General features: G+C 38.0%; 1 protein-coding gene across 1 annotated transcript in view; it reads left to right on the top strand.

The window, feature by feature from the left end:
- ATXN7 (ataxin 7) overlaps positions 1–16,825 on the top strand; it is an 83,556-nt gene that overhangs the window by 3,791 nt on the left and 62,940 nt on the right. The window contains exon 2 of the mRNA XM_050312633.1: positions 14,827–14,919. The gene's annotated coding sequence lies outside the window, so the exon portion shown is untranslated. The remainder of the gene's footprint in view (positions 1–14,826; positions 14,920–16,825) is intronic.

Below are 16,825 nucleotides of genomic sequence, written 5' to 3'. Positions count from 1 at the left end.
GTAAGAATTCTTAGACACTAGCTGTCTAATTCTGCAGATATTAAAATAGTCACTCTTGGCAGATAAACCTGAAATTTTTCAACCCAGTGATTGAGATAAAAAAAAAAAAAAAAGCAGTGAGTTGGTTCTTAGCCTTGTAAAAAGCTTTCCTGACATGGACCCTTGTCTTTCTGCAGAGCCAGCACATTTTCGTAGAATAACAACAGAACGAGAAGGGAGGGTGAAAATACTTGTTGTGACTGTAATGACAATACCAATAATTTAAAAATGCAACATTTTATTATCTGAACAATAATCAATTTTGCTGTCTACTGCCTGTGTTACCAGGATTGATTAAATGTACTGTTAATCCTGTACTTTAAAAACCAGGCTCTTATCAGATAATAATGTAACCACAAGTTGTGGGCTACAGAATTGTTTGTATTTGTTGTCTTTTACTTTGTAACTGAAAGAAGCACCTAAAATTCCAGGATTTTTGACAGAAGTACTTTGCAAAATGCAAGTCCTGGAAATATTTTGCTCATTAGAAAGACATTTCATTACTACTGTTTCTCTCAAGAAGGGAGACAAAAGTTTATCTTATAAAAAAAACCCCAGTGCTGTGTGGTCCTTTTAAATAACTTCGTCCTAAGTAAAGGCTCTGTGCCTTAGGTAATCTCAATTATACAGGTGGCATTCTGGTATTGTCCTCTTTCACATATCTTCACAGGAATTATGTAACAGCTTTCTACATTTCATATCTGGATCCTAGTGAATATTTATGAAGCCTGAAGATCAATTATTGTACATTTTAAGACGATCTGTGACGAATTTATTAAAGCTTGTCAAACTCAAGTTGAAATTGTGTGACACTGGAAAGGCAGGTATTTGGTGAAGAAACCAGAGCCTGCAGGTGCAGGAATGCAAAGGAAAGTGTGCCTTGGGTGTGTGCCACAAGGGGCTCTAATTGAGGAGTGGAATTAGCAGAAGTGGTGCAATGGGTCATTGGTCCCCTCTTCCCAGGCACTTGGTAGATTCCCACTTAGGGAGAAAGTCAAGGTGTTTTAACAGGTGCCTTTTGAAAGTTGGTGGCATGGAACTGTTGCAAGATAGATTAGCTGGTTAGAATTTTCTTTTAATCTAAAAATCATTAACACTGTAGACTTCAGCTGCCTGTTTGGTGCCTCTGAGATCCCACATGTTGTCTGCATTCTGTGATTTAAAGTGACTCAGGGAATCTTAGGGTGGCATTTCGTGCTCTTCTGTAATTCTGTTTCATGTACTTTGTAAGAAATCAGACGTTTATTCTTTTGGAATTGTTTCTGGCAGAATTAGTCAGTTGTCTAGTAGCCTCTTAGTTTGTTGGCAGGATATTTTCAGGGTGGGTTTATTTTATTTTTTTTCTAATGAAAAAGCATGTATTTTTATTTTTTCCTTCCCTAGTCCTTCAGTTCATGGCTTTGGTAGTGATCAGTGTTGTACCGGAGTTTTCAGTGGAAGAGGTGGATGTTGAATGAGATTTTACCACTAACTTAGCTGAAAATTTGTCTTTGCTGGCATTGGGCCAAATGGTAAATGTTTGTATTTGACTGTGGTTTGAAACATTGGATGTACAATAAGAGAGTTGTGAGTATCACATTTACTTATATCATGTTTAAATAAAGAATTGTTAGTGCTACCAAAGGAATTTTGTACGGAGATTACAAGGGAAAACAGGCATTTCCTCCTTTGGAAAAAGCGGTGTTTTCTGAATCACGTGCACAGATGCTTTGACTCGGCTAAGAAAGCTGAATCAGAGCTATTGCGCAGCTTCTGAGTCAGCTTTTCAAAGTTTAATAAAATTCGTTGGTTAAGTTTGTTTTCTTTCTTCTTCTTTTTTTTTCTTTTTTTTTTTTAATTTTTTAAAAACAGTCCAAATCTGTAAAAGAAGACATAGAAATTTAACAAGGATTTGAGCTTGGACGTGTCATGGAGAGATGCTGAAAGAAAGGCTTCTATCTCAGCAGATGAGGAAAGAGAGTATCAGGTCTCTATCAATAAACATCTGTTTCTCATTTTAAGTTGGGCTTATATTTTGCTTTGGATTATTTTATGGTTTATTTTCTTGTAATAGAGAAACTCTGTCAGTGGGTAGTGTTTAAGCACAGCTACAATTTACAGTTCCCACAAAACATGATACACAGACACATGTTCTCACCCTATGATTTCTGAGCGAGGTACAAGTCTGAGCAGTGAAATAGAAATAATTGGAGGCATGATTGCACACTTTTAGTGATGCCTGTTCAGGTTTAGGTTTTAGTATGTCATATGTTGTATCGAATATGGGTGGCACTGGTTGAGCACTGGAATAGGCTCCCCAGGGAAATAGGGCTCTCACAAACATGGGGATTCTTAGAGCTGTCCTGTGCAGGGCCAGGAGTTGCACTTAATGATCTTTTGGGTCCCTTCTAACTCAAGTGACTGGAAGCAGGGTAAAACCCCAAAGAGGAGTTGTGCCCTGCTTAGGAAGAAGAAGGCACACTCTCTCTCCTCAGTTTCTTTTTCTTTTTCCAGGGGGCCAAATGTTGCTTCTAAACTATTGTTTCAGTTGCTGTCAAAGCTGATGGTTTAAACAAATATTTCAAGAAATTGATGATGAGAGGGGAACTGGGCATTTCCAGCAGAGGCTCTTGGATCCAGAAGGGGCAGGTTCAGGTTTTGGCATTTCCTTACCTGCCTCGAGTTTATTGTACCAAAGGGAGACGTTGGTCTGGCTGAGGCCAGTTGGGTCGTGATTCCATGAAGGTGGAGGGGGCCAAATGGTTTAGTATCTGCTGGTGTTTTGTTGAAATTACACCACAGAGCAGCTTGAAGGAGGTGATGAATCTGCACATTTTCTATGCAGTAGCTGAAGTAGGAATATGCTTAAATCCTGCCTCTATCCAGGGCTAAGCACCTTTCTCTAGGGAGCATTTTGGATTCACGCTCTCTTGAAATTAGGATCATAAGCCCTTTCTTTCAAAAAGGGAGCAAAGGTCAATCTTTGCTTTCAAAACCCAGGAGGTGGCAGTGGTTCTGGTTCCCTTTTCGTCATTAGCAGAGCTGTTATCCGCTAGACTGCTCACCACATGTGTGGGAGACTTCAACCCAGCTATCCTCCTTCCTGAGGGGATTAATGCCCGTAATTCTTTCCATCAGAGTGAATTTTGTAATCACCAGACTGTTGACTAGTATGAGGTGGTGTTGCTGTGAGAAAGACAGACTGAACACAGCAGTGTAGCCCAACACAGGAGGTGCTCAATGACTGAGGACTAAGGTGTTTAAGGGAATAATCCATTAAAGCAAACTAGTAATTTCAGAAGTGCAGGAGAAGAACAATCGAGATGATTTTTGCATTGCATGTCAGGTTCTGTTCAAGATGTATGAGTACTTCCTTGGTGATTTCCATACTTTATTTGCAAGTAGGGATAGAATTTGAGTTTAGGAAGTATAAGTAACAGAAAAAAACCATCCCAAACAAATTGTGGAATAAAATAATCTGCTTTGTAAACAAAAAATGTTTTAGTGAGTTGCAAAAAGTAAATAGGTGCATTAATGTCACACATCGAGGAAAGGGGGAATTAGACACAAAATACATTATCCGTGAAGTGTGTATATGTATGTTATGTATTTATATATACATGTAAATTTTCAATTGAGATGTGAAAGTGGTTATATGTGTGCCCAAAACACTGAGCCCGAAGTGTTATTTCTCTTAACAGTAGTTACCAACGTATGTAACAATGTATCTATTTTATAATAGTGTTTTAACTAGGGTACAAGGTAACTTTTCTTATCATAATGCTTCAATAGAGGTGACATAAACACCTTTCAGGGTGGCTTGCTGGGATTTGGAATTTTTGTGTGCAAAACGTTGGTGCAGAATGTTTGAAAACCAGAGTTCCTTCTGGTCTTCTGCCTTTCACTTTTGTTTTGATAAAAATTTAAATTTTTATTATGAGAGAAGAGAATTGAACTAATAAAAGAGGCAAGGCAGATAAATTGGATTTTATAACTTTGATGAATAAAGAGTGGGTTGTAGAAGATGAGAGTAAAACAAAGCCATGCTAATAATAACTGCAAGTATGCACCTGTGATTTTGTGGTTCATGGTAAATATTTTCACTTCAGTTTCATTCCAGTGTCACTTTGGCAGTTATGAGTTGGTGTTTTTTTGTTCGTTTTTGAGATCTGCTTGTGGTTTTTCATGTGTGTGTGTGTGTGTGTATGTATTTATATATAAAGTTAGGATGGTGTTGAACAATAATATATCCTGAAATAAAACTGTACACATGTAGATTAAAATAAAATATACAGGGTTTTTTTTAAATGTCATTAGTTTGAAAGCTAATTTTAAAAGTACCCAAATGGCACTTGAGCTGCAGCCACTGTGCTTCTGTTGGAATAGTGTGATAGCTGCAGTCAGGTTTTCTGGTGGAGCTTTTCTTTCCTGTTATTATGTGGAAGACTTGCACAAGTGACTGATTGTAACTGTAGTTCATGTCATCAAACAAGTGGAAGGAAATAGCTCAAGAGCTGTTGTTTTCAAATGTTTACATTGAAGAAGTCTGTCCTGGTCTTGCAAGCTCTTGAAGGGATTTTGAACTTTACTTGTCCTCTCGAACGTTGGCATAGCCTGGTAATACAAAGGTAATACAGGTAACGAGTTTCCCAGTGATTGGATTATTTTATCAAATCTTGATTTGTAATTGCCTCTTCACAGAGTCTATTCCTCATTGTGTCTTTCTAGGACTGGCCTACTAAATTTGGCACAAGAGTTTCAACTCTAAGACAGCCATTTTGCAACCTGCATTTTCTTCTCTCTCTCTGTTAATATCAGTGAGTGTAATTGCTGTTCTTTATCTTCTTTTGAGATGGATGCTATGAGAATGTGTTGCTCCTTTGCAGAGGCCTCTTAAAGTCACTTGGCAAGTAAAGTTGTCTTTAAATAAGCAGTTGCTCTCTGCTGGCTTCTGTGCAGGTGGTGTCTTTTAAGCAGCTGCAGTGCTGTGGTGGCTCGGGGAAAAATGAGTAACAGGCAGCCCTAGCACAAGGCAGCTCCTGGGAGGTGTGGGCAGGGTACAACACTGTGTGTAGTGGTTGAGAAATGTGTTACAGTAATTCATGACAAAATGTAATTCTTCTGGACAAAGCTATAGATGTAGGAAAATATTACCTTAACTATGTGTCAGTGTAGTTAAAGAAATGATTTCTGCTAATCCAGCTGTCAGCAGGGCCCAGACTTGGCTACGCTCCGTTATCCATTTTGTTGAGAAAGGAGGAAGGAGTAATTGGAAATTCCATGATCTCTGATATCAAGTCAAAATCTTCCCAGGCAAGTGTCTTCCTCGAGAGGAATGTTGATATGTGATATAGTTGTCTGTTGTTATCAGAGAATTTAAATCTTAAGAGTAAAATTTGTGTTAGAAGTAGAAATACTTGGAAAAGAGAAAATGTAGCTATTGAGAGTTTATGCACATAAATAAAATACTGGAGGATATATGAAAGAAAAGCCTTGCTTTTATGTGGTCATAATTTTGGAGATTTGCTTCGAAGCTTTCAGATCAATTTTTGACTTTTTATTTTTCTCAACGTTTGATGAGTATTTTCTGTGTTTCTGGTTCTTCACAGCTCTTCTTTGTGCGCTGTCTTTGATATCAATGGGAAAGTGCGTAGTTTTGCTGCAGGACAATGGGGTCAGCCTCCTTTTTATATTTGTGGTCACATCATAATAGTGATGTTTATTAAGTCAGAAACATGACTTGAATTTTTAAAGCGATAGGAATATCATCTATACTTTTGTTTGGTTTATACTTATAAGTAAAATCACTGCATAGGAAAGAAGTGCCTATTGTGTTCTAGCTGAACTTCCTAAACTTTCTTGGACAAAAAAATCTCTATATAAAAATGTTAAGGATGCTAAATTTGTGAAAATAAGTCTCCTTGGCCTGGTTTATGTTTGAAATAAAGTATGAATTAACTGCACACATGGAGGACATCACTGAATGAAATTAGGAAAGAGGAAGTGTGAAGATGCCAGTGCAGTTGCATAAATACGTAAAAACCACGATGTATAAACAACGTGTGCCACAAGAATGCAATTCCTTAACTTAAACAAGAGGGGACTAAGAGGGTGAGAACACAGACCTGTTGAAGGGCACTGTGTCAGGTGGGGAAAGAAACAGATCATGTTGCAGCAATGAAGACTGATCATGGACAAACACAATTTTGTAGTGGAAGTATTGAAAGGTTGGAATAATCACCATTGTAGGGACAGTGGTGCATCCATTGCCCCAGGTCTTTAAGAACAGGTTTGATTACCTGTGTTGTTCCCACCAGGTCATTTAATTATCATGCCCTGGGGCTGAGGGATGGGCTGTCTGACCTTTGGTGGTTCCTTCATCTCTCCTTTAGTTAACAGATCTGTAACTCCACGTTGCACGGATTTCAGTAGGATCAGAGTACATGATACATGCTGAAACCTACTTTCCACTCCCTGTTTATCAGTAACCTGTTTATCAGTTCTCTTGCAACTGAAATTTATTGGATCTGTAAGAAAGGCAGTGGTAGTTGTCAAGGAAAGATTGTGTTTTTCAACGGGTTTGGATTTTTTGGGGAGTGCTTCTTGCATGTCGTCCTCTAGGACAATGCTGATAATGAATCCCTGTCATCCTTCTGTTTAAATATTCTTCTCTGCTGTAATGTAGCATTCAGGCCAGTTGCAGAATTGTTATTCTGCTTGGAAAAACTATGGGGACTTGTGGAGTTCCTTGTGGGGAAAAACATACCCTGAGTGTGGATCAGAATGAGCAATCATTCCAGCTGGCTGCATCCATGCACCAGGAGGACACTGTTGATTTCAGTAACTACAGCTTGGCATAAGGTTCATACGTAGCCGTGTTCAACAGCAAGCTTTGTAATCCCATTTAATTTCATTTTATCTGTGAATATGTTTCCCCTTAGGAAAAATTAATTTCTTAGTGGAACTAGCAGTGAGAGGATGGATACTGTGGGACCTGGAGGTTGTGTATCTAATGCAGCAACAAACGTGAGAAGAAATCTTGTGTTTTTATAATGCTTCATTACCAATCTTCTTGTCCACGAGCAGCAGAGTGAGGAAACGAGAACTGATTTCTTCACAAGGCATTATTAGTCATAGCTAATAAATTATTTTAATAGCTAAAGAGTATGCTAACACTTACTTACATGGCTGTGACTTCATATCTGCTTACGCTTTGCAGAGGAGGTAACTGCTACTGGGAATATTTTAAAATGCAAATTATTATATTCTCCAGGTAAATGATAACAAAAAAATTCTTCCTTTTATTCAGTTAAAGAGTATCTAGCAGTTGGTTGATTAATACATGAGTATTAGGTGCTTTATTAATAACTACATAAGTAGTAGTTAGAGAAAGATATTATTTTTATATAGTTTAATAAGCAGCTGTGAATTAATTATATAAATATGAGTCAAAGTTTAAAGTGTGTGAGAAGAGCTGTTGGCTCAGGTGGGCTTTTATAGACATTTAAGACACTCATATATTTGGGTCAGTATGAATGTATTTCTTAAAATGAAAATGGTAAGGTTTTTAAATGAAGTTTCGTGCAACTAAAAAGACATTTTTCATCTCATTAATATCACTAATGTCATGAATGTTAAAGCCTTGTCAGCATTTTAACACAGGTAAGTCTTTGAAATGTCACTGTTGCATCCTCAGCTAATGAGATTCTGTATTTGGTTTCTTAACGTGGTCCAGCATATTTCTTAGCAAACAAACTGAAACACAGGATTTACTTGAAAGAGCAATATAGTGTTATTTTATATGTAGTTTTCCAACATGTACAACTTAAGGGTTTATAACAAAATTGCAGTTTTCAGAGAAAAGCAGGGAGACATGGGCCAAATGCTCGTTAGTCATGAGTTCATAACACTGCATGTTAAGAAGAGAAACCTAAATAATTTAATCTTTTAAGCTAGTAGTGACTTTCTAGAATGTCAGTTCTTGGGGGTTTTTGGCTGGAATTGGCATTTCTTTCATTGCTGAGCCATTTCTGTCCTCGTTCCCACCCTGTTCGTGTGAGCCGGCGCGCTCTGACTCTAGATGGCAGTCACTGGTAGGCGAAGGGAACAGTCGCTCTGGGATGGATGCTGGGCTTGAACCCTGCAAATCCCTGCACTGCTTGGCTTCTCTAGCTGGAATTTTTATGGTGTTGGACAGCAATAAAAGTGTCATCTCAGCCTTTTTCCCCTTCTACACTGCTACAGAAGAAGGGGGAAAAAAAAATGAGAAAAAATGTTGCAGTGAAACATTCAGAAAGAGAGCTTTAGTAATGCTGACAATACTGAAGAGGTGTCTTTTATATCAGCACAACTACTGTCCTATATTAACAGAAATAAATTTGTTTATAATAGAAGAAATACCAGTTTCCCAGTAAATTCAGTTTCAAGGAGTAAAATAGATTGATTAAGGTTCAGCTGGGGATAATAGGAGTAGAGATATGTGTGATTGTAATTTTATTTAATTGGATGGGGATTTTCCCACAGCCTCATGGGCAAGTGTGGAAGGAGAAACAGTTCTCTTTTTGCTTAAGACCTTGTGTCTTCCACCACCGTCCTGCCCCCCGATCCTCCCTTTGCAGTGTCAATCCTCTCTCAGTTTCCATAGTCCTTCCCATCACTGTACAGGTTATTCCCTTTCTTCATACATGTTATCAGTTTGTCTCCTGATTCTCCACTCTGTCTCCATTCTCTTTACAGTAGAACAGGCTTTAAGTTTTTTCTCTTCATATAGATGCTGTTTGTCTCCCCAGCTCCTCACTCTGAACAGTCTGATGTAAAGTTGCTGTTTTAGAAAAAGCAGCAGCACTCAAGCAAATGAGCAACAGCTTCTCACCACTTGCTGTGCAGGGCTGATTGCACTTCTCGAGGTGAATGCTGCTTGATAAGAAAGCTATTGTTATCATAAATACAGTTCAAACCCAGGATTAATCTATACATGTTGTTGATCTCTGGTTTCAAACACAGTCTCGTTTACCTATATGCAAATCTGAAGAAACTCTGGAAAGAGCTGCAGTACTTCTGGATTTACAGAGGTATACTTAAGGTTATGTTTTGGCCTTCAGTTTTAATGATAAGGAAATTGTTTACTGTTATTTTGCGTGTTATATTAACTGCCACCATTAGTAAAGGGATTCTGATCCTCTAACTGCTTTGCAGATGTTCTGCAGGACATCTTCTGCAGTGAAGAAGAGTAACTGAAAATCATAAGATCTTGATTTTTGCTTAATACAGTCCTAGCAAAAAGCTTTTTGATTTCTCAACGTGCTAGTTTTAGTTGTGGAAAACTACTGATTTTAGAAAGGAAAAGTGCTTCAGTTGCAGAAGAATGAAAAAAAAAAACCAAAACACAACCAAACAAAAGCTTTAATTAGGTCTATATTTTTATGTGTTTATGATGAAAAATACCATTGACATTTCAGAGCTGAGTTGAACAATTCACAGTCAAGTGCATTTCCAGAGCCAGTTTGAGAAATGTGGACCATCGTTTGTGAGGGAAAGCTTTCTGAGGGTTAGCAGTAATTTAGTACAGATTTCTGTGTGAAGTTCATGTGCAAGAAATACAAGATAGAGATAATTCTGGTATTATGTCAAGATTATATATTAGGATGACAGGTATCACAGTCCCTAATAGATTGCACAGGACAGAGATAATGAAGAGTGATGCTTTCTGTTCCCAAGCCTGCCTTGGGCCTGGTATGTAACTCTGGGCAAATCACTCCTTTTTTCTCAGTTTCTCTGTCTGTAAAAATGATGATAATGATATGGATTATTTTGTGTTTCATTTTGAGATGTATAGGGAATACATAGAAATGAAGTGGTAGGAGCAGAAAGAGAAAATACACGGTGGTAAAAGAAGCATCCCTACTGCAGACAGCTTTGTTCTGGGAACTGATTATAAAATTATTGATTCTACTGTTCTTTCCTGTTGAGGGTGTCACTACGTACTTGTTCACAGCATTGAAGGAAAATAATTTTGCTGTTTCTTATGCTAGCCTATCTTTAGCTTCTCATTCAGAATTTACGATAACGTTATTCTGCTTTTTTTTGCCCATTACCATCCCCATGAGGGACAGTTAAAGCTGTAGTTGGTGGAGGATAAGGACAGCAAAGGTCTGTCTGTCTTTCTTTTCTCTGTCTCCTCCCTTTCTATCTCTCTGTCTCTCTTTGGCCGTTGAAAATGTAGGTCATATTGCATCACCATAAAATGGAACAGTCAGAAAGGTGTTTGAAAAATGCTGACATCCTTAGCCTGGGGTGCATACCAGTGTCCTTTGTTTACATTGAAAATAGTGGTGTACCTGTGTAAGAACCAGCATCTCTGTTAAGGTTAGTGGTATGGTACCTGAATTATGAGTCAGATTTTAAGATGACTTTCATCTGCCTACAGTAATTTAAAATTAGACAGATAAAATGCAGCCACTCAAAGTAATGATATACACGAGGAGCTAATTTGAAATCCTTAATCTGCAATAACTGTGACAGTGTAGTTTGAATAATATTACCTTTAACAGAGAAGCTCAGTAATAAATTTTGCAAATCATATTAATCATGTACTCTCGATTGTCTTGATTAGCTATGCCTTTCTATCTTGAAAGCTATGTTTATATTATACATTTTTATATTCTTTTCTGTGTTACTGTTTTACCTCATGCACCCTTTTAAATGATCCAATCAGAATATTATTTATTTTAAAAATGGAAAATCTTGATATCCAGTGTCTTACTGCTTACTCCCAGGCTTTTGTTGTTTTGTGTTTCTGATGTAATACAGGTTGTGATTGGTATGAAATATTCCCATGGCATAAAATGCAGAACATATCTTTTTCTTCTCTACAGATGTATATAAATACCGTTTTTAAAGAAATGTATAAATATCATTTCAACTGTCCTTATTTATCTTAGTTTGCTGCAGTAAGCTAACATGTTTTATGGATTGAACTTTCAAATAGTGATATAAATCATAATGCAAGGTGTAGGTATTTTGAAATATAAGACAAGATACTCGCTTATAGAAAATCTTTCATTATTTCTGAAACCAGGTATGGTTTTTTACCTTTCTATTCTATGCTTTGTGTGGTTGTACTTAAACTGTTGATGTGCAATATGCAGAGGCTTCATATGACTTTGTTCATCTTACTGCTAAAGAAGACTTCTAAGTTAAAAGAGAAATGGTTGGAAGATAAAAATAAAATTAGTGATGGCATGCTTTGTTGAGGAACTTAATGAAAGCTGATCTTTTCCTGTTGTTATTAGACAAAGGAAAATTATAGTAGTCAAAGTTAAGACCTCTCAAGTGCACAGTGCTGTGCATAATTATTTTTCAGTTTTTATCAATTTATTTACAGTTATCCAAAAGGTGTTGTTGCTTCTCCATTGATTAAGGTATTAGTTATATAGTAACTAAGATATTATTTATTTAAGTTTGACTCTTCTCATTATCTATGAAGATAGCTATATGCATGTTTGAAATAGTTTCAGAATAACTTGTATCATTATTATATTTTGAACCAAGTATTTTGTTCCATGTGTTTTTGCACAAGCAATACTAAATATTTAGGTAATTCTGAGAAAAACTTCACCTATTGGTATACATAGGAAATATATGAAATCTTGAGAAGCTGCAATTTTGTAATTGGTGCTTACAGAAGTTTCGTACCTAATCTCTGTTTGAAGCGTGTAGCTGGTGGTTATTTTTCAGTCTGTGATGATGTAAAGAATCGTGTCTCCCGGAGGGACTGGGAGGGCCAATTATGCAATTGGGGGCCATCTTTGACCCCCCTGAGATTCTGTAGTTGGTTGTCCCGAATCAGTCTCCAGCACAGATGAGATTAACCTGAGAATTGCTCTGATTTACCCTTGAGTTACAAACTGGCCATAACAGCAGCCCCTGGCCTGCTGCTGCCCAGTCCGGTTCCCTCAACACACCCCTCCTGCTCCCACTTTTCCAAGGGGCAGAATAAGACCTCAAAAGGTTATCCCTGTACTTAGAAGATGTCTAAATGAAACCCAGGTGATTATCCCTAACGTGTCCAAATATTTGTTTACATAAATATAGCTTTGTATTTTATCTTAATTTTGGATATTTAGTAGGTAACAGAAGGGAAAAAATGTTCCACAATGTAGGCACATTCTTTGGTGCGTATTTCCGACAGACAGAAAGAAAAAGACTTAAAGGAGTTTGGAGCTTTCAAAAGTTAGGGATGTCCTATGACACAGTTACTTTTCTTTTAGTTTGATGGGTTGATTTGCAATTACAATTTTCATGTAAATGTGTTTCCCCTTAAAAGGATAATACCCATTAGTCACTGTAACTGCCCCTGTATTGGATACTTCTGTGTTGATACAGTTTTGACTGGGGTGTAGCTTTTACTCTGCCAGGCTGTGGTTTCCTGTCTTGCCTATCAGTAACTCCTCAAAGTGTTAAATAGCAATTGCAACCAAGAGTCTTTGACAGTCAGGCAGGGGAAGTGGCATAATGCTTCACTGGTTTGGAAACGAAGGCCCTTTTCCATTTTCTTGGATTGCTGCTTTGACTTTTTTTGTCATCTTTCCACCTTTCAACTAGACGTCCGTTTTCCAAGGTACCAAGGGTACCTTCTAGAGAGAGAGCTCCTCGTGGCTTGTTCTCAGTCATCCCACCGCCTCCTTGCATTACTCTCTGCTGACAGTTGTGGTTGTAATTGACCTGCTGTAAATTCTCAACGAGAATCATTCCTGTTCTTTGCCACCCATTATCCGGAGAAAGAGTTCTCTTTAAAGGGTCGTTAAGCTGTCACTTTGCTCTTTTGAAACTTACTCTTTTAACTTCCTTCAAACTCGGCTGCAGATGTAATCCCTACAGCAAAATTCACAGGTGGTGACATAGTATGTTCTGATCTCTCAGATACATAGGAATAACATTTTTGCTGATCTTTTCTCCACCCTCGTCTGGTCCATTTCTTATACTTACCTGTTATCACCCTGTTCCTGGATTTTTACGTCTTTGGAGACATCTTCTGTTTTATAGTTCTTGTTTTCATTTTTGCATGCAGCAGCAGAACTTGCTTTTGTCTAACAAATAACACTTATATCAGGATAAAAGAAAGAGCGTTTTGCATGCAGAGCTCTCATATCCCCTAAAGAAATTGGGGTAGAGATGGAGGAGTGAGTTACTTCCACTGCAGGGAGGTCATAGGCTTGAAAGGACTGGGACTTTGAGGCAAAACATTGAATGATCTTCTGGGAAGGGGCTGGTCCATATGAATTCAGAGTCTCTTGTCCAAAACTAACAAAGGAAAAAAAGGATTTTTTACAAATTCTGCATTGCATTTTCCCAGTCAGCTGCAGCAAGAATTGAAGAGAAACTTTTATACTGTAGTATTCAGTGAGATTTGTATGTGTAACAAGGAAATGCAGTGTTTTCTGAGACTTCTACTAGAGTAGAAATTTGTTAATGATCACTCTTATTAAGCACAAAGCAGAACAGTGACTGCAGCAGAGAGAGAAAAATAATACTGGACTTGCTCTCTTGTCCATTTATGACACAAAAAAATTTGGATTTTATGAAGTAACTAGAAAATAATTAATCTAGGATATGCTTCTTAGGATCAGGTAAGTGAGCAGAGTCAATCTTAGAAATAGTAAATATATCTGTAGGTGATCTCAGTCAAGGTACTGTCAGCTGCTAAACTGCAGTTTAAAGGAAAAGGGGGAAAAAGGAGTTTATCCTCAGTACATAAAAAAGACTTTAAAGACTGGTTTTTATGAACTAGGTTTGCAGACAGCTTCCCAGAGGAGCAGGAGAAGCTGGGAAGAGCATTGTTCTGACCCCAGACTGAGACAGAGCCCTACAGCCCATGGGACAGCTTGGATGCCCTCGTGGACTGCATTCCTCTTGTCTGGACTTTAGTCCTTGGAGGGGAAAAAAGTAGTTTTCTCTGAAGTGTCATCTGGTCCCAGTGCTAGGTTGGCTTATTTATATGTAGCTTCATGGCTTTTTAGTGATGAAAAAAACCCTACCAGTTTAATTTCAAAGCACTTATAATTGATCTTAAATATAACCTGTGCACAAGAATGGTTGCATTATTTTTAACAGGCCCTCAGTTTAGCTTTGACCCGTTAGGCATTGATCTGTGCTAAACCAAAGCAAACCAGCCTAAAGTTTAGTTTAGACAGACAACAAGGTCATAAGCATTGAGTGGAAGGATCTCAAAAACCTGAGCTTGAGATGGTAAAAGTTCCTTTTGTGGGAAGGCCTCAGTGTGTACATGTCTCTATTTTTTGTTAAATTCTTCATCAGTGGGACGGTGACAGTCGCTGATGATGATTACGTGAGGGATCGTTTTTAGCTACCCGCGTTCTATGGCACGGGGGTAAAAATGTCCACGGCTGCGTCCCGAGAGCCCCTGTTGCTGGAGTCGTGCTGTATTCTAGAAAAATCCTCCATAGGAAATCCAGCACCCTCGCATTTCTTGCTTGTGATACAGACACGTCTGCTTGGGAATCTGGTCAGTAATAGTCGATGTAAGTGCAGTAACTGGGCTGAAGATTGAGGTTTCATCCGATGCATACCTTTCTGGTAAGGTCAGGCTGCCATTTAAAGAGCTGCTCTCCACAGAAGAGACCATAACAGCTCCCTGCTTACCTTTCAATTTGAAACCCATTGCAGAAAATATATTCGTAAAATTGATAAAATGCTTCGTATTAGTTTTTAAATAGATACAGTTATAGTTAGGAAATGCAGCTAAGGTTTCAAATGTCTTATTGCTGTACTCTTTTTCTTTACTTTCAGAATTAATCAGGTACAAGTTAGGAAAAGCTTCCAAAATCTGAACAGATGAAGATCAATTGATAAGTCAACCCAGCGATTCACCATACTTTCAAGGTACTGTGACATGCTTACCCAAATATTTTCTTTAAGCATAAGATTCTCATGCTTTAGATGTGAGAAGCGTGGAGAACAGGGTGTTAGCAGGGTTGCAGAGCAAGTCTGAAGTGTTACCAGATGCAGAGGGGAGACTTTTTTTAAATGCAGATGTTTAATGTATGTTTCAGTGGGAAATAAAGTGACCTTACAGTCAACCTAGAGGGAGTTCTGTGCATGTGACAGCCAAACTTAAAAAGACAAAACTAAGTTGGATTATATCTTTCAGTCAGTTAGGTGAATTGATTTGTAAAAGCAAGTTGTGGCAGACAGGGAATATCGTAGAATCAACATCTATAATTTATTAGTTTTTATATTTTAGAAGAAGTAATCTTCTTTTTGTGAATAATTATTTTTGTCTACCTCCATGTTTCCACGATATGTTGAAGTGTTTGAAGTCTGTTAGGCCCTGGTATGTACCATAGCCTACCAGCTGCACCGGTCCTGTTATTTTGCAAGTTCAGAAAGCAGAGTTGTAAACTGAGGTGAAGACTTTACAGTTGCCTAACACAGTGGGATTATTCTCCATGACTAGTGTTCATGGCAGAATGTTAGAAAAAAAGAGAAAATTATGATAATAAATTGAAATTTTGTCTGAAAGGCTACTAGTGCAGATTATTATTGTCAGGTACTGCTAATTCATTGAAACAATATCTGTTTCTTTCTCTGTTTCCCTTACATTTATCTCTACTCTTTATCATCACGTGCATTTCACCATTTTGTATATTTTTGCTTAACACCACGAAAGAAAAGACATCACCCTTATGCACAGACATGAAGAATCCAGACTGTTACAGCCTGGCCAGTATTTGCTGTGCAAATCATCTCTTAATGTATTTAAAAATAGATTGCAGCAGAAAGGGCCAGTTAGCATGGAGCTGATCTGCAGAACTTACTTAAGTGGCAGAGTTAACCTGGGCTCAGGAACAGTGAGGAATGTTTGTCATGGTCTGGCTCTTGCAATATGTAACATTGGAAGCTGTAATACCTGAAGTTTTTATTACAAAATGATTCCCTGGATTTTCCAGCAGCCTGAGAAGTGGCTGTCTTAGTGAACCCAGAGTACCTGGGGTTGAAAAAGTTGGCTTTGTTGTTATCTACTTCCTTGCTCCTCATCACTAAACAAGGGCCACAACATCTATCAGGTTTTCATATAATCACAGGAAAGTCTAGATTGGAAGAATCCTCTGGACATCATCTTGTCCAACCTTCAGTTGAAGGTGTGTTATCTGAGGTCTCGTCAAACCAAGTGTTAAGTATTTCCAGCAAGGGAAAGCTCACCATTTCTCAGAGCTGCCTGTTCCAATATTTAATTGTTCTCACAGTAAATATTTTTTTCTTGCATCCAGACAGAAGTTCTGAAGCAACTTCTGCCTGTTGACTCTTGCCCTGTCACTGTGTTCCTCGTGAAGAGAGTGCCTCCATCTTCTCTGTAATTATCTTTTACTTATTGGAAGACTGTGATTACATCTCACCTGAACCTTCTCTTCTGTAGGCCGAGCAAACCAAACTCCATCTGATTTTTTCATGAAGTTTTCCAAACTTCTATTCATTTTGTTGGCTCTCTGCTGGACCCTGTCCAGTTTTTATTATGTCTCTTGGAATGGCTCAGTCTTCCAGCCATGTCACAGTCTCTGTACATAGTGACATTTTGGGTTTATCTACTGTCTTCCTAGTTTTTGTATCATCTACAGACTTGGTAAGAATGCATTTATTCCAGTCATCCAGATAATTTTAAAAGATACTGAATAGCATTGAGACCAGTATTGATCCCCATGAAACTCCCATTTGTGAGTGATTGCCAATTTGATTTTGAGCCGTTACCTCCCTTTGAGCACAGCAGTTTAGCCAGTTTGCCAGCAACCTC

Source organism: Myiozetetes cayanensis, unplaced genomic scaffold (genome assembly GCF_022539395.1).
Source record: "Myiozetetes cayanensis isolate MyiCay16 unplaced genomic scaffold, myiCay2020 scf18, whole genome shotgun sequence".
Lineage (NCBI taxonomy): Eukaryota > Metazoa > Chordata > Aves > Passeriformes > Tyrannidae > Myiozetetes > Myiozetetes cayanensis.
This window is presented reverse-complemented; position numbering and strand designations above follow the sequence as displayed.